This window comes from Camelus dromedarius, chromosome 9 (genome assembly GCF_036321535.1).
Source record: "Camelus dromedarius isolate mCamDro1 chromosome 9, mCamDro1.pat, whole genome shotgun sequence".
Taxonomy (NCBI): domain Eukaryota; kingdom Metazoa; phylum Chordata; class Mammalia; order Artiodactyla; family Camelidae; genus Camelus; species Camelus dromedarius.
In genome coordinates this window covers 16,645,362-16,666,579 of record NC_087444.1, presented here as the reverse complement: position 1 = coordinate 16,666,579, position 21,218 = coordinate 16,645,362, and the positions used below count along the sequence as shown (strand labels likewise).

At 42.7% G+C, this 21,218-nt stretch overlaps 1 long non-coding RNA gene across 1 annotated transcript in view; it reads left to right on the top strand.

Annotated features, from left to right (window-relative positions):
• Nucleotides 1-9,534: 9,534 nt before the first annotated feature.
• LOC135322160 (uncharacterized) overlaps nt 9,535-21,218 on the top strand; it is an 84,857-nt gene continuing 73,173 nt past the window's right edge. The window contains exon 1 of the long non-coding RNA XR_010382526.1: nt 9,535-9,889. This is a non-coding gene — a long non-coding RNA (uncharacterized LOC135322160). The remainder of the gene's footprint in view (nt 9,890-21,218) is intronic.

Below are 21,218 nucleotides of genomic sequence, written 5' to 3'. Positions count from 1 at the left end.
GTCCCTTTCTGGAAGATGTGTCCCAGGGTCCCCAGCTCAAGAGAGGCTGTTCATAGGTCTCTGTTTAATAGTGTTTCCTGGCCTTGGTTTCCAGACTTCTCCTCTCTCTAGCCTTCCCTGGGTATGAACCCTGGATCAGTTCCTGGACCACTTCATTCTTCTCTCTTCTCCAGTTATAAGCTTTCCATAGCTTCCTGCTTCTCTTGACCTTGACTGGCTCATCCTTGGTCTGATCTACTCTCTCTGGTCAGCTTCCCTGACCCCCTTGGCCATTCCTCTTCCAACCTCCACTCCTGGGACAGTTCCTGTGTGCCCAGTAGCTCTGTCTTCCTCAGACACATTCTCTAAGCTCCTGCCATGAACTCTTAACACAGAGCCTCTGTCTGTCTGGTCAAGCCTATGTACCCTTTCTCACAATAATGCTTTCAAATACAGTCAGTAAAATAGAAAAATAAAAGAAAGACATTATTCTGAAAAACACTTACCCAAACATTAAAAAACAAATTTGTAATATAGCAATATATGTGCAAATTTTTAGTCTGTGTGCTCAATAAAAATATCCAATGGTGAGTCCAGTGACTTCTGTGATGTTGAAGTAGTGATAACTACAAATGATATTGCAAGATATCTGTAATCTTTGTAACATGTTATGAAAATATCTATAATTTTTATTACTGACAGAAGTCACAGTTACTGCATATACTGCTGTAATTTGTTATCTACATTCACAGTTGAAGAAAATGCTAAATTTCACTTAGAATTTAGTAAAAATGAAGACATAATATTTTTCCCATCCAAATTCATGGACCTTGATGAGCCCCTTGGCCATTGCAGACTTCAGGTCAAGAAGTCCTATCTTAGATGGTCACAGGGCTTGAAATGCTGTATCTGGGAAGATATTACCTATATTTATATCCCCAGACCAGAATTTCTGTAGGGAAATCTCATAGGCATCGATGAAATTCAACATGTCAAAAAATAGATTTTTGGTTTTATTCCCCAAAATAGCTCCTCTTCATTTTTTCTCATCTCAGTAAATGTCACCTCAGTCCTCCTTAGTGCTAGAGCCCAAACCTTGACATTCATTCTTTAAAAAAATTTTTTTATTGAAGTGTAGTTGACTTACAATGTTAGTTTCAGGTGTATAGCAAAGCACTTCAGTTATGTGCAAACATATATATATATAAAAATATTTTCAGATTCTTTTCCATTATATGTTATTATAAGAAATTGAATATAGTTCCCTATGCGATATAGTAGGTCCTTGTTTTTTTTTAAAATCTGTTTTATATATAGTAGTTTGTACCTGTTAATCCCTAATTCCTAATTTATCCCTCTCCTGCCCTTTCCCCTTTGGTAACCGTAGTTTGTTTCCTATGTTCATGAGTCTTTGTAAATTGGTTTGTAAGTAAGATTTGTATCATTTTTTTTTAAGATTCCACATATAAGTGATATCATATGATGCTTGTCTTTGTTTAACTTACTTCACTTAATATGATAATCTCTAGGTCCACCCATGTTGCTGCAAATAGCATGATTTCATTCTTTTTTATGGCTGAATAATATTCCATTGTATATATATGTATATACGTGTGTGTGTGTGTGTGTGTGTATATATATATATATATATCAATCAGTATATATCACAGCTTCTTTATCCATTCATCTGTTGGTGGGCATTTAGGTTGTTTCCATATCTTGGCAATTGTAATAGTGCTGCTATGAACATACAGGTGCATGTGCCTTTTTGAATTAGAATTTCCTCTGGATATAAACCCAGGACTGGGATCATATTGTAAGTCTATTTTTAGTTTTTATGGAACCTCCATACTGTCCTCCATAGTAGCTGCACCAAATTACATTCCCACCAACAGTGTAGGAGGTCTGACAGTCATTCTTTACTCTTCCTTCTTTTTCACTTTTACTTCTGATTGATAAATCATTCCATCATAAATTTATTCACCAAAATTTTCTCATCACTTATGATATGCCAAGCACTGTTACAAGCCTTGGGGATTCAGCAAAGTATAAGACAAGTCCTTGCTGTTATGGACTTATGAGACATTGTTGTAAGACATTGACAGTAAGAAAATATAATATATATATGCCTCTAAATTACCTGCAAAATATTTCTCCAGTCTTACTGCTACTTTCCATATCCACAACCACCCCTTCAGTCTAAACCACTTAGACTCTTCGCTTGTAGTTGTCTCCTAACTGCAGTCTCTGTAGCCAATCCCTACATCCAAAGATTGTTCTGCTCCAGTCTTTCTTCTAGGCAGCAGCCAGAGTGAGGGGAGGATCATGTGCCTCCAAGGCTGAAACCTTTCAATGACCTCCCACCACACTTGGAATAAACCCAGACTCCTTACCTGGAGGGCGCTGTGCGAGCACTGGGTACACTGTCCTCTCCTACGAATCCCCTGCCTACACTTGGGCCTCACTGGCTGTGCAGCTCCTTCCAGGCATCAGTTTCCTACCTTAGGACCTCTGCCTGCCTCTAGGCCTGGCTGACTTCTAATCACCCTTCAGATCTTAACCTAGTTAACTTTTGTCTAAAATGCCACCTCCTCAGAGAGCCCTTTCTTCATCCTTCAATCTAAATTATGTCTCTCTCTTACTTTCCCTTAGAGGAACTTCTTTTCCTTTATATAAAGAGCTACTAGTTATAATTATTATTTTATACAATATTCAAGTGTCTATTTAATGTCTGTTTCTCCCACTAGACTGCAAGTTCCAAGAAGTCAAGAATCTGGTCTCTTTTGCTCACCAGTGGTGTAACAGTTCCTGGCATGTTGTTGGTGCCCAACAAACGTGTAGCTGTTGAATGAATTATGAGTTACTACACCTTTCATCTCTGACATCTGCCCCCAAACTCATCACGTATTCCAGGTTCATGCTTCTTCTTTTATGTGCAGGCATATTAAAATCTCTATCTATACTTAAATTATTCCTGACTTAATCAGATACAGTTATTCTCAAACTCATCCATCCATTCATTCCTTTAACTATTATTTATTGAGCACTTTCTAATTACAAGGCACAGTGCCAGACAGTATGTAAGATGAAAGGATGAATAAGACATGGTCCTTGTCCTTAAGACATTTACAACCTAGAAGAGGATTTAAGAAGTTATCCAGTAGTTACAGTGGGAAAATGGGGGCTATGTGCCACGATTAGCATGGTCAGCCGCGATGGAGGTGCAGAAGAGGTAGGTAATATTTCCAACTAGAGATTTCAGGAAAGCTTTCCTAGAGAAGGTGGTGTCTGAGTTGGGTCTTGAAGAGTGGGGAGGATGTAGACATCCAGGGGTGGCAGGGGAGGCTTTCTAGATGAAAAAATAGAACAAACAGTGTGCAAAAGCAGAAAACACAGAAATATAGTGGTATTGATGAGTGACCCACAACTTAGGTGACCTGCAGGGAAGTTACGGAAGGCAACATGGGGCAGGTGACATTTTGTTCTTTATTTGATACCTACTGGGGTATCAGCAAAGATTCCTGGACCAAGGAATAAAATTAGAGTTAGGAGGGAACACTGGAAAGAACTAACTGCCTGTACGATTTTAAAGTAGGTTGATTTTTCTTATCCAACTAAGAGATCAACAAAACAGAAGGGCAGGAAGAGCTCATGGAAGAAAGATATCCATGTCATTGGAGTGGAAGGGGAAACTCTTGTGGAGAGAGTGGTACCTTCCTTTGGTTTCAAACTGAGACCCTGACTTTATGGACATTAAAGGAGTGAAATGCAAAGTTATGACAGCTACTCTTATCCTTGGACTGAGAGGCCACCAATTCCACAACTGGGCTGTATTAGTTTGCTAGGGCTGCCATTAGAAATACCACAGATTGTGTGGTTTAAACAACAGAAATTTATTTCTCACAGTTCTGGAGGCTGGGAAGTCCAAGATGAAGGTGCCACCTGATTTGGTTCTTGGTGATCTTCCTGGCTTGCAGACAGTGCCTTCTTGCTGTGTCTTGACATGACCATTCCTTGGTGTGTTCACATGAAAAGAGGGATCTCTCTCTCTCTCTCTCTCTCTCTCTCTCTCTCTCTTCTTATAAGCCCACCAATCCTATTAGATTAGGACCCCACTCTTTGACCTCATCTAACTTTAATTACCTTCTAAAAGACCCATCTTTAAATCAAGTCACACTGGGGACTAGGGCTTTAACATACAGATTTGGGGTTAGGACCTAACATAGTTAGGTCCATAACATGGGGCAAATCAGTCTCCACTCCTTTAGAATCAAAGACTGCGCAGGCCTCTAATTCAGGGGTTTCTAAGTCGTTTCAAGGAGCATCAGACATGCTAAAGAACACATTCTTGGAGCCTTCCTCAAGGGACAAAGTGCAAGTTGACTCTACATGTTTTCTGTATTAGGGCTTCACATAAGATTTCCTCCAAAGAAAAGATTATACTGTTAAAAAAAAATACTACGAACCCCCTGAGCTAATTTAATGAGTTAATTTTACCAGAGGAACAGAGGATTCTGAGATTCAGAAAGATGATGAGACTTGCTCACAGTCGCACAACACGGTGGGGACTCATTAGTAGCCAGTGAGCAGAACTGGAATCCTGTGCATGGACTCCTAGCCCAGATTTTGCCCATTATTTCTCTTAGATTCCTCCAGGCCCAGGAGAGGAGCCATGGATGCCCCCACTGTGGGCATGACTAATGGGGGCTCCTCCTGGCATAGAGTGGTCACTTACTGAAGAGCTTGTCCAGCAGGGGAACTAGTGCCTGGGGACTTCAGCAGGACACTGGTCTTCTATCTGTTCTTCCTTCCCCTCTTGGTCTGCCTGCCCAGACATGCATAATGAGATGACGGGAGTTGTGGACTATTAAATAATTTAGGTGTTTTTCTTAAACAAGTGTGCCCAGAAAATTATGCCATAGATGTTACTCTACGTGCTGTCAGCCACTCAGAGGAATCAGAGGAATCTGGAGAGGGGAGAGAGAGATCCTCACTACACAGGGAGAGGTTGATGTGCTGAGGGTTTTCCGATCAGCTCTAATCCTTTAAGGAGCTAAAGACACATAATGAAGACCAAGAACAGAGCTGTTGGGACAAAGGAAGAGCCTGTCTGGGGCTCCTTCTGATTCAGAATGTCAAGACTCGGGGTGCCAAAGTTATTTTTGAGGAAAAAATTAATTTTTTAAAATTTGATTTCCCTTCTGTCTAAAGGAGAGTGTGAGAGAGTGGCAGAGAGCTCCACATCTGGTCACCCCTGGTCCCTGAAGTAAGGGCTCCTTGACTTCCCCTCGTCCATGGGGACGTATCAACCCAAGCTTCTCAGTGCTCTTCTGAGATATTGTCCTTCCAGATGGTGAAATGCTTTGCCTTTGGGCCATCTCCCTTTCATTACTCACTCATCATCCTTCAGGTCTCAGCTTGAATGATTTCTCTTCTCTACAGAGAGGCATTTCCTGACCACTCTGCCTCCCTCATTGTTATTCTCAACCTGACACTTTTCCTCTCCTTCCAAGCACTTAACCCAGGGTATAATTATATATTTATATATTTGACCTTTGCCTTTCCCAGACTCTGTAAGTTCCACTCAAGGGCTGTGATAAACACCAGTGTATTATTGGTGCCTGAGAAGTGTCTGGCACATCATTGGTACTCAGTGAATATTTACTGAATGAATCAGTGTGTTTTATTTCCACTAATATAGAAGTTGTGTTTTTTTTTTTCTCACTTTGTTGAGGATCAGTTGCCTGTGTCATTTATGTTACATTCAATCATCTTGGTGGATGTGGATTTTCAGCTTAGAGCCAAGACATGAAGGGGTGTGAGAAATGATTTTAGTCTATAATTGGCCAATGAAAGATCAAATCTTGGAATGGATTTCCTGTGACAAATTCACTCACTTAATCTCTCAGCAAATGTTTATTGATCAAATACTATATTACATGCACTGTAAGAGTGCAAGGGATACAGCATGAATAATGTAGAAATGGTCTCTGTCTTCATAGAGCAGATAGAAAAAAGTCAACAAAAATCAGCGAGCTCTTGAGAGCATAAACAGTATGATGAGCTAGGGTGGAGCAGACTTCATTGAGAGGGGGCCAAAGAACACTGCTCTGTACCAAGACAAGCGGGATAAGAATGTACCAGCTGTGTAAAACACAGGCAGAGGAAGCAACAAATGCCAGAGCCTGAAGGTGGCAATGGCTTAGCTTGGTGGAGGGACATAAAAGAGACAAGAATGGCCAGAGTAGAGTCAGCAATGAGGAGAATGGATGAAGATGAGAATGGTCACAGAGAGCTCTGAAGCCATGATAACAAGTTTGGATTTTATTAAAAGAGCAACAGGAGCCATGGGAAGATTTTAAACAGAGGAGTGACATGATTTGGTTTATATTTTTGAAAGGGTGCTGGGTGGAGACTGATTAAAGAAGGACAAGATGGAGCCAAAGAGACAAGTGTGTCCACTGCAATAGTCAGAGAGAGAAGAGATAGGGGCTTGACCTTGGGTGATGGCAGTGGGAATGAAGAGAAGGGGACACTTGAGATTTATTGGAGGTAGAATTGACAAGTTTCAGTGATGGATTGAATGTAGAGTGTGAGGGAGAGGGAGAAATTGAGGATGACTTTAGTATGACAAATGGCCCTTTCCTTGAAGTCATGCATCTTTTCAATTTGCTACTGACTTGACCTACCCTGCTTTCCATCATTATAAACCATTAAGACTTTCACTTTCCCTCCTCAGCATCACTTAGATTCCACATTTAGCATCTTAATTCAGTAATGTACAATCTGTATATCTCATATCTTGAACTTCACAGCTCATTGGGCCTCTTTAAATGGTCTGCAACACATGTGAATTAAACATGGCGGGCAAACTGAGAGAGACTCTTAAGTGGTGGACACCCCTACTCTCTTAGCCAAGTGTTCTGAGCAGAATCCAGGTCAGGCTTATGACTGCAAGGTACTGCTGATGGCCTGTGTCTCAGCAAGTATTTTCAGGAAAAATGGAGAAAGTGAAGTGTCTCAAGGAGAGAAGAATATGGGGAAATGAAGGCAGGAGAGAGAGACAAAGTCTGAAATATCAGGGACTGGTAATCAAGCATCTTGACCAATTTGTGATAATGGGTTGGATGAAGTGATTGGTGTTTTATAAGTCAGACTACGTATGTGTGTAGACACAGAGCCAAAGGGAAGGGAAAGAGGCAGCTGGGTGGGGAGAAATGAGATGAGGAATGGGAATAACTGCAGCCACTATTTACTGAATTCTTATGTTTGTCTTGCGTTGTGCTAAACCCTTTAGGCAATATACACTATTTAACCCTCACAACGCCCCTGTGAAGATTATCTCCATTTTATAGATGAGAAAACTGAGACTTAAGGAAGTTTAGGTAACTTGCTTAGAGGCAATCTGCTACTAACTGACAGAGCAAGGAATGAAACCCAGATTAGTGTGACTGCAAAGCCTGTGTGTTTAACTACACTACACTGCCTTCTTCAAACTGAGAAGGACTAGATGGAAGGCAGAAGTGGGGGCAGGTGGAGAGAGGAAGAAAGAGCCTAAGAGTACAAATGTACTTGATCTTGCAAAAAAGTAGTTGAGTAAAATGAAGGAGAGTCTAACCTGAAGGGAAAAAAAAACAGATTAGTATACGACATGAGAGTGGATCAAATCTTATGAAATTTCAGATGGATACGGTGGGTTAGCAGCCTTTCAGTCTATTTCCCTGCTGGCAGTAGGCTCATAACTTCTGTCTTTTTTGCCATTTCTGCTCCCAGCCGTGAAACTCTCTATCCTGAGATGAGCCAGTAGCCCCTGACACCTCTGACCCACCCTGGGAATGGAGGGGTTGTGGAGAAGAGAGGTGTGGGCATTGATTGCTGAGTGAGGGAAATTCATGCTAGATGAAAGATCCCAAAGGACCAGAGCTGTGCTGTAATTAGCTGATATTTATAACTGGGCACAAAGCTACTCATGTTAGATACTCAGTTTACCTGCTCTTGCTCCACATTTTCAAAGAAATTCCCCTAGCATCACTGTGGCTCCTAGAACCCAGAGCACATTCCAGGAAAAGGCTATTTCACTACTCAAAGAAGGAAGACTAGAAAAAGTGAAGACTCAAAACTTCATCTGTGTTCTGGGTTCACTGCTCTCAGTCTATCAGAAAATATTTACTGAGACCCAACTAGATGGCAATGTGTTGATTAGTCTCTATTAGTCTCTTGTGTGAGCCTTGGTACACTTGCTATTGATGCAATGTCCTGTGCTGGATAGCACAGCCACACACAGTGAACCCGACAGATACAGATCCTATCGTCATGAGGCTTACGGAGTACTGGGTGGATAAACACTGAATGAAAATTACAGCTGTCAAGGTGTACCACAGTACATAAGAAATATAAGCATTCTGACATTCTGGCATCAGAAGACCTCAGTTTGTGCCGTTAAGTGGCTCTTTGATCATGGATAAGTAATTTTTAATCACAGTGAGCCTCAGTTTCCTCATCTGCAAAATAGAGACCATTCATTCATGCAATAAATGTTCACTGAATAGCTCTGGGAGCACTTTGGCTTGAGTGACAAGAGAAGGCATTGCTGCAGACAGTGTTTGAGCTGAGACTTGACTGATGGGAAGGCATCAGTCACATGGAGGTTGGCGGTGGGGGCAGGTATTCCAGATGGAGGGAATGTGCTTGCAAGGGCTGTGTGATGGGAATGAACGCAACCCTGTCCTCTGCAGCATAAAGGCAGAATGCTGTGAACTGCGGATCCAAGAGTGGTTTATTATTGTTCTGTCCTCAACATGTTAAGATACAGTTATTCTGAATCTCCAGCCCTTTCCTCAAGGAGCTTCCTTTATAATTAGGGAGGGACTCTCTAGGATCTTTAGAGAAGATTTCAAGTTGATGGATAGCAAAGTGCTAAATGGTGGGACTGAGAGAGAATGTGCTGTGAAAGGTGAAGCTGGCAAGGGAGGGAGGTCATCGTGGGAAGAAATATGTACCCCCTTTGTTACAGAGGTATAATACTCCAAACCGTGACTGCAGTCTGTGCCAGAGATGCCCCAAGCAGTGGGAACCATAAATACAGCCCTGCAACACACAGATCCAGCCTTCCTGCCCCTGGAGTGGAAAAGCCATGTCGTTGCAATAGTTTGGGCTCCCTGTGGAGCCAGTGGCCTTGGGAAGAGCCCTTGTGGGGTGTAGGGAAGCAGAGGCTGAATCCAGAAAGAAGTAGGAGGGAGAAAGAGAAGATTCGAGGGGGCGAGAGAAGCAGCCTGCCATAAATAGGAGGCTCGATTGGTTAGACTCTTGGTTGTCAGAACCCAAGTTCTCTCCTGCCTCCTGCCCTCTGCAAAGCCCTCAGGACTATGGATGACGTGGTTCATGGAACTGGCTGTTTAATTCTGGCTTTATTTCAACTCCAAGATTGGATTTTTTTGCTGTAACCTGTGTTAGGGACCATATGAGCATTTCAAACATCTGAGGCCCACATACCAATAAATACAAGTGAAAAAAAATCAACTCAAAATATGTTCTCTCTGTCTCTTGCAGGCTGAGCCCCAGGGGTGACAGCTGCAGAGGAGGTGAGGGGTCCCCACACTGCTGCCCAGTTGGCTGGCCCCCAAGCTCCTCCTGCAGTGGCAAGTCTTTGACCACACTGGCACTTCCTTTGAAGGGACCTACTCCACCTGAGGTGGCCTTCTCACCTCTGGAAGGAGGCCAGAAAGCTGCGGTCTATGCCTTGGTATTGAGCACTCTAGTTTTTCTCTGAGATGTGATGAAGAATTTCCCCTCCAGCAGTATGTGGCCCAACTGCCTGGGGAGGAAGAAGCAGGCCCTTCCCATCCTCGGTGAAACGGAACCCTGTGTTGTAGATGCAGTGGCTTCATGAGGAGAGTGGCCTTGTCTCTCAGTGAGTACAGATGTCCCCAGGGCAGGGGAGGGGGCAGACTTGGGTCTGATAGACTGTTAATTCCCAGTAGAGAAAAATCTCAATTCACAGACGAACCAAGGTGGGAGGGAAACTTCCTGACATTAACTGGACACAAAACCAGACAACAAAGGAGAACAGAATCAGCTTTTCCGTGAAACTGGAATTGGAGAACTGTTTATTTATTGGTGCTATTGCCTGAATTCAAGGAGATGGACAAAATGGCCTCTAGGTCAACTCACGGGTGCTTATTGAGCACCTACTGTTTGCCAAGTCTTCTCCATCCTGTCTTTTTTTCCCCTAGAACTGGGCTGTTCCTCTAGAGCAGGATCAGAAACCTACAGCCCTTGGGCAAAATCCAGCCACCTGTTTTTGTCAGTAGAGTTTCACTGGAACAAACCTGTGCCCATATTTCTCATATCCACTTTTACACGACACGTGGTTGAGTAGTGTGACAGAGCTGAAAATACTTGTAATTTTGTCCTTTACAAGAAAAGTTTGCCATCTCTGCATTCAAGACTTGTGTCCTGACAAAGAATTCACAGTGTGGGGGTGGCTGGGGGAGGTGGGTGGGAAGGGAGAAGGGAAGTGATATGTGTTGAATGGGACATTGATGTAGTGATTCAGCTGTAAGCCCTGGAATCACACAGACCTGGGTTCAAGTCCTGGCTCCGTCATTTACTAGCTGTGGGTTTGGGGCAAGTTACTTAGCTTCTGTGTACCTGAGATTCCATGTCTGTGAAATGGCTCTGACAGGAGTGCTTATCTCAGAGGGTGGTGATGAGGGTTGGGGTGACTCATGTAAGCACTGCCTAGTGCATAATATGTGTTCCGTAGAGAGAAACTTATTTTTTATGACTAATCTGATGTTCCAGGCAGTAGGCTAAGCACATCATGTATATTAGCTTGGTTAATCCTGGTGCCGCCCCTATGAGGTAGGTATTATTATTTCCACCTGTCAGGGAGGGATCCGTAGCACAGAACATTGCTTTAAGTCACAGGACTTGTGGGTGGCAAAGTGGCCAATGTGAACCTACATCCTGCAGATCCCTCAGGAGTTAAAATGGTAGAGAAGCTCCAGGAATTGCAGTGGGGGCAGGGGAGGGGCCCAGGAGAGCCAAACCACCCTTCAGAGCTCATGTCAGCGCCCGCCCCAGCTCAGAGAGGAAACCAGATGATGTTTCTGAGCAGGCACAGAGGAGTAGGGCTTCTCAGAGGGCCAAGGCAGGCTGCACCCACCAGGCTGTGGAAGAAATGGGCCTCTGAGTATTTCATTTTGAGAAAGGGAGCAGCAGTGACCCGTGTGTCAGGGAGCTGACAAGGTCTGCTTTGGGACATGGGATGGAATTACATGGTTTCCTCCACCTCCTGTCACCTCACCTTTAATTTCCACCCACGGTCTCTTCATGTCATCCCAGGACTGGACAGAAAGTGCCTGGATTGGGAAGGGGAGGCTAGACCTGAGATGAGGATGGTGTTTAATGGGTACAGTGGATGGAGAGCGAGGGAGGGGTGGGTGGTGAAGCTACCAATTGGTGTCCTGTGGTTAAATCATACATATTTTAAGGCAAACTCCAGAAGCTTTATTCAGTTACCTGGGTCTATTGATGTCACTTGGGCTGGATCAATATATCTTCCTGGAGAATTCAAAGGAGAAAAATCTATGTGGGGCCTGCTCTGTAGGGAGAGCACGTTGGTGGCAGAGTGACAGCTCCGTGAGGAGAGTGCTAAGCACTCACGCGTTGATGTCTATGCCATCCCCCTGGCCCGAGCCTGTGCCTACCAGCAGGTGATGGGAAGGAAGAGTGGGGAGGCTCATAGGTTCACACACCAAACGATCCAGCACTTATTGAGCTCCTATGGCATGTCAGGCTGTGTGCTGGACACTGGAGTTTTAAGACTAACGGGACACCATGACTGTCCTTGAGGGAAGAGCTCTGGGTGTGCTTTGCCGATGGAGTGGCCTCTGAGGGAGACATCAGCTTCCAAGGCTACTGGCAGAGCCAGGGTGTGGAGCTGACGTCTTTGCCAGCTGCCTCCGTGATGCTTTATGGGATGACAAAGGCATAGGTTGTGTCTCCAAAACGAGCTCCCACCCGACCCCTAATTCCCAGGGTACAACACAACACCCAGGCCTAAGGCGGAGTCATCAGGGTTGCTTCGTCTCACATTATTTTTTTCCATCTCCTGTTCCTCAGTTCTCTCTCTCTCTCTCTTTCTCTTTTTTTGCACCCACAAGTAGTAGGGCTTCATTAAGCTAATAAAAAAGGCACTAGGGAAAAAGGATGACAGAAAACCACTTGGGCTTTCCTGAGTGCCACAGGGGGAGCATCGGCTTTGCTTTCCTTCCCCGCAGTCCCAGCTGCCTCTGGTCCTGTGGCGGTGGAAGGGGGAGGGGTGGGGTGGGAGAAGAGGCAGCAACAAGGACGTGGAGGGTGGGTCGAAAATACCCTTACCAAGTAGCTGAGCTGAAGCCCATGCTGCCGGCCCTGAGGCCATCTCCTCACCCCTACATGCCCTCCTTGCTCTTCCACTCACGCCGACTTTTTTTTTCATTAAAAAAAATTTTTTATTGTAGTATAGTTAGTTGACAATGCTGGTTTCAGGTGTAATGCCAACTTCTAATACACTGCAGGAATTACAGTCTGAAAATTGCTGGTTTGCTATGGAAGAAGCGTGCCCACATAGAGCGGTGGGACCTTTATAAAAGGGAATGCCGTAGATTCCTTGACCTGTATGAGGTGCACCCAAACATCATGACAGATCTTTCCTATATCTGGTTTAAGTCCTTTGTGTGGTGTCCAATGCCACAGATCTCTTGGAGAGGAAGAATGGAAGAGATATTTGGGATCATGATCATTTATCTTGCATGGCAACAACTCAGGAGGGCTTCTCCAGCCTGAAAATTTGTTCTGTTCTTAATATGACATAGACTTTGTCCTGCGGTGCCTCACACTTTGTAATGCAACCCATGTCTTGGGTCAATGGGGTATGAAGCAGAGAGAGGTGTGGTCCTAGTCCTGGGACAGCTGGAGGTAGGGAGAGTGTGGATTCAGGGCTGCTATGGAGGCTGTTCCTGCATTTTGATGGCTGAGTACTAAATATATACTTTTCTCTCCAACCTAAGCCTTCTCCTGGGAGAGAGTAACTACTCCCTGGTTTTCAATCTTTGCCTTCCATGTGCTCTTAGAGCACCAGCTATCTGGCATTTGACCTCTGAGGGAGGCAGTTGCTGGAGTGCTTCTCTGCCCATGGAGGAGCCCACATCCACTGCAGGTCTCTGCTAGCTAGGTTATCAGAACAGGGCTGCACCCAGCATGACACATTAATTAGTTAATGTGTGGAATGTCCAAGACTCAGCCTCCCTTGGTGGGAGAAAGAAGGGAGAGAGACAGGGAATGAGAACACAGGTCAAAGCTATAAATTACTGTGTGCTGTTTAAAGCAGGGTACTTAGGTCCTAGGCATTACACTTAATTTCTCCCCAACATTTTGTTATAGAAAAACCTGAACATACATTAAAATTGAGAGACTTTTACAATGAACAGCTGTATACCCAGTACCCAAGTTCTGTCATTATCATTGCACTATACTTGTCCTAACACATAATCATTGATTTCTTCCTTCTTCTAGCCATCCTTCCAACCATCTCAATTCCCACCCTAGACCACAGACCAAATGAATCAGAAACTCTCGTGGTGGCCTCAACACTCAAACTTTTTGACACATTTCAAGATAAATTGGAGACAAAGTGGAGGGTACCCTTCCCCTAAATAGTTCATTCGATAAATATTTATTGAGCACTTTCCAGTGCAAAGCACTGTTTTTAATGCTAGGGACACAATCTTTTTCACAGCTGATAGACTCAAGATAGCTATCACTGAGTTGAGAGAGACAGAGAAGGGAGAATGCAAGGAGGGAGAAAGGGAGAGAGAGAGGCATAAGAGCAAGAAAAGCAGGGTTGAAAACTGACCAGAAGCAAGCGAACAGAAGTCCATTAAGTTTTTGAGATGCTTGTACTTTTAAGAGATTCCACAGTGTCTGTCCAGTGGGATTTAGGCATTTGTTACTAGATCAGGGACTGCTGTGTGTCTTTCATTCTTCCTCCTTTTCACTGGGAATGATTACTGCCGTTGCATTGTCCTTGTTCTATCACTGTGTATAGCACTGTGTATAGGCTGCTCTCCAGGGTGCTGAGGCCAGAGCCCATCAGTCTCTGCCAAGGATGGACCCATAACAAAGCAACCCTAGCTGTTGTGTAGACACTTGGGACCCCAGGGAAAATTTCAGAAATGACCTTCTTGGGCTTTTCAAAAAAAAAAAAAACTGCTTTCCAGATTCCATCAATGCAAAGAGGGAAAAAAGAAAGTGTAAGGGAATGAGAGAGTGAGAGCCTGAAAGTGATTTTCATTGTGCTACTCTGCTGCTTCTCACCAAGTCCGGCAAATAGTTAGACCTAAATAAGCAGCATTAGTCACTGAGTGGTGTTCCCTGTAAGTTTAAAGGGTTTAGCTGAATTAATTTTGATATGTAAGTGAAATGCTTTGTGACATTTAGAATGGTGATTTTTAAAGTGTGGCCCCTGGATTAGCAGTATTAACATTCCTGAAAACCAATTATAAATGCAGATTCTCAGCTTCCACCCCAGACCAACTGAATCAGAAACTCTGGAACTGAGCCCGCAAGTCTGTTTGAACAAACCCGCCAGGTGATTTTGGTGCTTGCTAAAGTTAAAAAAATTTCTGCATTTAAAACAATGGTTCTCAATGCTGGCTGTACATTAGAATCTCCTGGAGCTTTGTAAAATATTGAGGCTAGGTCCCACTGCCCCTCCCCTCCCACAGGAAAATTGAATCAGAGTTTGTGGGAATGATGTTTAGTCTTTCCTGTGTTTTGAAACTTCCACAAGTGGTTCTAATGTACATCCAGTGTTGAATCACTAGCTTAAAAATTTAGAGAACAGGAATACTATTCAGCCATAAAAACTGACAACATAACACCATTTGCAGCAATGTGGATGTCCCTGGAGAATGTCATTCTAAGTGAAGTAAGCCAGAAAGAGAAAGAAAAATACCACATGAGATCACTTATATGTGGAATCTAAAAAAAAAAACCAAAAACATAAATACAAAACAGAAACAGGCTCATAGACATAGAATACAAACTTGTGATTGCCAAGGGGGCAAGGGGTGGGAAGGGACAGACTGGGATTTCCAAATGTAGAATAAATAAACAAGATTATATGGTATAGCACAGGGAAATAGATACAAGATCTTGTGGTAGCTCACAGCAAAAACAAAATGTGACAATGAATATATGTATGTTCATATATAACTGAAAAGTTGTGCTCTACACTGAAATTTGACACAACATTGTAAAATGACTATTACTCAATAAAAAAAAGTTAAAAAAATTTAGAGAACACATAGAAATATCCACTGAGTAACAGGAAGATACAACTGCCAATAATGTGACCTCTGTCTATCAGCTTTGACCTTCTGGGCCCTGAAACCTTCCTGGGGTTCCTTGAAGACTAACTAGACCCACCATAGCTGCATAAGGACATCTCACTGATACGAAGTAGGAGGATACTGAGGATATTTGTACAAAATTGACAAAAGTAAGTGGAGTTTTGTCATATAGATTATAAGGCCTAATTTGTAACATTGTTTAGGCCAACACCATCAGATTACAATTCTGTTGAGGGCATCACATGTTGATTCCTCTCTGATTCTGCCCCCAACCCTGTACCCCTCAATTCCCTGATTCTGGATGGACAGGGAGGCACAGCCATGTGGAGTAGAAGTCATGAAAACAAAAGGTGTTAAAACTTTTCTAAACTATCTGGAGGAGTGAGAATTGGGAGCTCCCAACACATCACTTCTCCACTATTGTAGTGTATAGTTGGATTTCCAGTGGGACAGGATAAAAGGGGGAAAATATATGCTTTGTAAACTGTAAGGCAGTCTAGAAATTTAAGGCAGTATTAAAATGTTTTTCTTCTTGCATTAATAATGATACAAGTGGGCATCCTACAGCAGTGTGTTCTGCTTCTAAAGGCATCTGAATGCTGCATGTTGAGTGAAGCATCTTAGCAGCATTTCCACTGAGTTAGAGTAATAGGAGCTGTAGACTCAGTTGAAAGTTTAATATTTAAGACCAGTGTTTCATCTGCTGGTCACTTCCCTGGGTTTTATAAAAGGATCCAGATCTGAGGTCCTATAAAATCCTATTTGATTACATCTATTTTAAGGGCACTATAAAATGGTATTTTAGAAGGAATTAGGATAGGTTTGGGCCATTTGGGGGGCAATGCAGCTAAAATGCCTTTCATCTGTCTCACTTGTTTTTCCCTTAAGTCTCAGAGACACTTTTAATCAGTGTTTTAGAAACTGGATGTCATTTAAAGAAGTTGAGATTTCAATCATAGCAGGGGTGGTGCTGGAAAAATTTTTAATACATTTATTTCATTTCACTTTGAACAGATGCCAAAAGGTATTTCTTTTTGCATCTGTTTGAGAGGCACTGAAAACTGCTCCCTTCCAAAGTTGCTTCTAGATCCTCCATGCTATTCCCCTGCATTATTTACCATGATGAGCACTCAAAATAGCATTAGCCTGGCAAATATAGGGCATGGGGCGGGAGCTGGGGTTGGGGAGGTAATTACCCAGCCCATCATGGAAGCTGTGCCTGAGTTAAATAGGAAAGTTGAGCTCCTTCTTCAGGCATCATTCAAATTGGAAGAGATTTCAGATCATTTAATCTTGTAAGCTTTGGATCACTGTAAGCGAGGTTAGAGGTTAGCTTGGCAATATAACCATTTTCTCTGCACTGCTGCAAAATGCAATGGAGGGAAAAGTTGATGGGGTAGCATAGCTCATATCCAAGGCTGGCTCTTGGCAGTATTGTGAAAAAGAGTTCTAACCCTGCCATCGTTGTCTTTGTTCCATGCTTTTTTGTCCCTTTCTGTATTCTTTATCTCAGGGCCAAGACTAGAGTGAGGCAAGCATGGTCCCTAGGGTAAAAAGTTTAAGGAAGCAATCACTCTCAGGTTTGTTTAAGTGCCAACTCTGTACTTACATGAACCTGAGAGTGATTGCCTCTTTAAATTTTGAACCCTGGGCACCATGCTTGCCTCACCCTAGTCCAGGCCCTGCTCCACCCTCTCTGAACACCTAGTGTTTACATACTAGTGTCCATATGTCTTCCCTACTTTATCACCAAGAAAATCATCTGATAAACAAACTCATTCCAGAGTGTTGGTAGCATATTGAGCTACTCATTTTCAGGAATACATGTGTGTCCAAAGAGGATTTCTGGAAAGGCAATGTTTAACTCAAAGAAAGATCTATTTTAACCTTAGTGATCTATCCCTTAAGCATTGGAACATTCCTTGTCTGTATCATCTACTAGGCACTTGGAATATCCTCAGTGAAGTTGTAGGCTCCCTCAGGGTCTTATATTCTTAACATCCTCCACAGCTCCTACTTTGTTTTGCATCAAATAGGAACCACTGATCTACTGATATAACTGAGACCTTACGGATGCAAATTTAGATATCAGTAGGGGATATATTTCAGGGATGGGGTTCCTCCTTGAGCTAAGATATGGATAGGAATAACCACCACACAGAATAGAAAATGAAAGCTATGAAAGAAGTGCCATGGGAGGAGGAGGAGACTATCCCTGTACTAAGGAATCAGTGAATGTTTTATGCAGGAAATGGACTTTGCACTTAGTCTTAAAGAATGGGTAAAATTTGACGCTGCAGAGAAGAGAATATAGGCACCTATTGCAGGCAGGTGGAACGGCATAAATACAGGCTTGGAGATGAGAAAACACAGGGTATTCCATAGTGGCTGCACCAGTTTACATTCCCACAGACAGTGTACAAGGGTTACCTTTTCTTCACATTCTTGCCAACACTTATCTTTTCTTTTTTTAAATAATAACTACCCTGACAATTGTGAGGTGATATATCTCATTGTGGTTTTGATTTGCAATTCCCTGATAATTAGCAATGCACACCTTTTCATATACTTATTGGCCATTTGCATGTCTTCTTTGGAGAAATGTCTATCCGGTTCCTTTGCTCATTAAAAAATTCTGGTTATTTATGGTTTTTGGTTTTGTTTGTGTTTTGCTGTTGAGTTGTAGGAGTTCCTTATATATTTTGGAAACTAGCACCTTATCAGATGTATAGTTTGCAAATATTTCCCCCCAGTTTGTAGGTTGCCTTTTCATTTTGTTGATGGTTTCCTTTGTTGTGCAGAAGCTTTTTAGTTTGATATAGTCCCGTTTATGTATTTTTGCTTTTGTTACCTGTGCTTTTGGTGTCATATCAAAGAAATCATTGTCAAGACAAGAGGTTCCTCAAAATATTAATAAATAAACTGACCATAAGATCCAGCAATTCCATTGCAAATATATCCAAAGAATTGAAATTGGGATCTTGAAGAGATACCTGCACCTCCATGTTCACTGCAGCACTATTCATAATAGCCAAGACGTTTTAGAAACAATCTAAATGTCCACTGAGAGATGAATGGATAAAAGAAATGTGGTGTATATACATACAGTGGAATATCACTCAGCCTTAAAAAAGAAGGAAACCCTGCCATGTGCAACAACGTTGAATGAACCCTGAGGACATTATGCAAAGTGAAATAAGTCAGACACAGAAGGGCAAGTGCTAATGATACCATTTATATGAGGAATCTAAAATAGTCAGACTCATAGAATCAGAGACCGGAATGGTGGTTGCCAGAGGCTGGAGGGAAGGGGAAATGAAGAAGTGTTAGTCTATTAGTCAAAGGGTACCAAGTTTTACTTATGCAAGATGAATAAGCCCTAGAAATATACTGTTCAGCATAGTCCTTACAGTTAGCAATACCGTATTGTATATTTTAAAATTTGCTAGGAGGATAGATCATATAATGTGTTCTTATCACAAAATGCATACAGAAATAAACAGGGTGGGAGAAAGCTTTTGGAGGTGATGGATATTTCTGTAGCATAGATTGTGGTGATGGTTTCGCAGGTGTATACTGATCTCCAAACTCATAACTTTGTGTACATTAAATATGTGCAGTTTATTGTCTGTCAATCATACCTTAAAAAAGTGGGTTTTTTTTTAATGAAAGCATAGGATATTTATTATGGAACAAGAGATTCAATTGACTAAGGGGAAGGACTCATGGAAGTAGTGGAAGATAAAGTTGAAAAGAAATGTTGGGGTCAAATTATGAAGGGCTCTGAATAAAGGCTTTGGATGCCATCTTAAGAACTATGAATTCCAGGTCACAAAGAATGATATAACTGGGTTGAATGTGTTTAATTTGAGGAACATGGAAATGGTCCCATCCACGTATACTATCCCTCCCTTTAGCCCAGTAGAGTTTAATTTGACTTTCCAACAGCTACTAAATCATTTGGAGTAACATGTCCTGGGGATTGGACAGCTCCTGAATATAAACATTTATTCACCCTTTAGTGTAAACTAGTAAAATGGCCACATTCCTTGTAATAACTCATGAAAATCAGACAATTTGGGCTGTATTTATAAAAGGAGGCACTGTCTTTGGAGGGCAGAATTTGAGAGTATTCTCTAATATGGTACTTGGGGCAACAGACTAGGACCATGAAAAGATAACAACACACTACAGGAGGCAGCCGCAGAATAATACATATCAATGATGATAACTAATTTACAATTCACAAATCAACTTCACCTCCTTTATTTCATTTTATACTCACAGCTGTTCCAAGAGAGGGATGAGACAGTGTTATTTTTATCAGCAAGGACACTGGACATCGCAGAGCTTCATGCCCAAAGGTCACGAGGTCTCTGAAATCCAAGTGTTCTGTTCACCACTCTACAAAGCTCACCTATTTCACATTCTTGCCAAAGCCCAGCCCTTCAGGGAGTTAAACCTTTGGTTTTTCTATTAAATGCTATCTAAATGCTATCATGTATTTGAGATTGCCACCCTTGAAGCCATCAACACTGACAGATCTGTGCATGACGAAACAAGGCAGCTCAGCTGGTCCTGGTGTTGACCTTTCCATCTTTGAACTTCTGTTTATGTTTTATTTGTAGGTAGATTTTCAGGCTAAGTGGAGTAGAGAGAAGGGATATGAGTGGTTACAGAGGCTGAAAGAGTTTTATTATTTTTATCAAAATGCAGAATATTTAATATTACATTTGTTGCTTTGGCATGTTGCTGGCACTTGGAGGGAGAGAACGTGGAGTCAAACCATTGCTAGAGTCCTGATTGTGCAGTTACTAATACTGCATGACTGATAGGCTCATTACCCCCAAACTCAGAGCAGCTCATTTTCTGTTGAGTCTCTGCATGGCTCTTCTCGCCATGGAGACCTCAGCTTCCTGACACTGGAGGCTGGAGCTAGAAACAGATGCTTGTGGATCTCACTGCAGCCCCAAGGGGGCTGTCTGAAAGCTTGGGGCTGGTGTGGCAGGAAAGGAAGCCCTTTGATAAACTCATTCTTGCACGCAGGGAGGCAGAAAGAAAGGGATCTGCCAAAAGAGAAAGAGCCCATGAGTCACTTCTGCAGTAACATAGTTGACAGAACATTTGCACCCGGGTTATCTCATCAAGTCTTCAGGACAACCCAAGGAGGCAGGCAGAGCAGACAGCACCTTGAGGAGACTTGAGGCTGAGAGAAGTGAAGTGCTTCTCCCAAAGCCATCTGGCTGGAGAATGCCCAGGCTAGCGCACGAACGCAGAGCACCTGAGACCAGGTCCAAAGTGCTTTCTGCCACACCGTGGGCTTTCTAGGGAATGGAAAGCTCTCCAGACTCAGAGAGCACTCTTGTTCTGTTTCACCCCACTCTGACCATTTCTTTTTGAAACATTGGCAAGGTGCACTTGTAGTTGTAAGTTTAAATGTCCAACTCTGGTGTCACCATTTCCAAGAAGCTCTCCTTCTTGACCTTCAGTCTCAGCTTGGGATTACATGTCCCTCCACCGGACTCTCACCTAACCTTTACCTTGATGACATCACTTATTGCTTATTTGCTTACTTATCACTAGTTGGTTTACTTGGTCTCAGCTACGAAGCTGTGAGCTGGTCTGGATCTGGGTCTTATTCATCGTCTCTCCCTGGTGCTTAGAACTATTCCTAAAACATGGTTGGTGGACAATGGAATTTGAGCTAAATGCCCTTGTCCGAGTCCTTTGTCCCTGCATGCAGGTAGGATCTCTCTTTCCCTCTTCACATTTTCATGTCTCCTACTCCCCACTCTCAAGAAAGGATCATATGCTCCCGCTCACTCTGAGCTTTGAGTGACT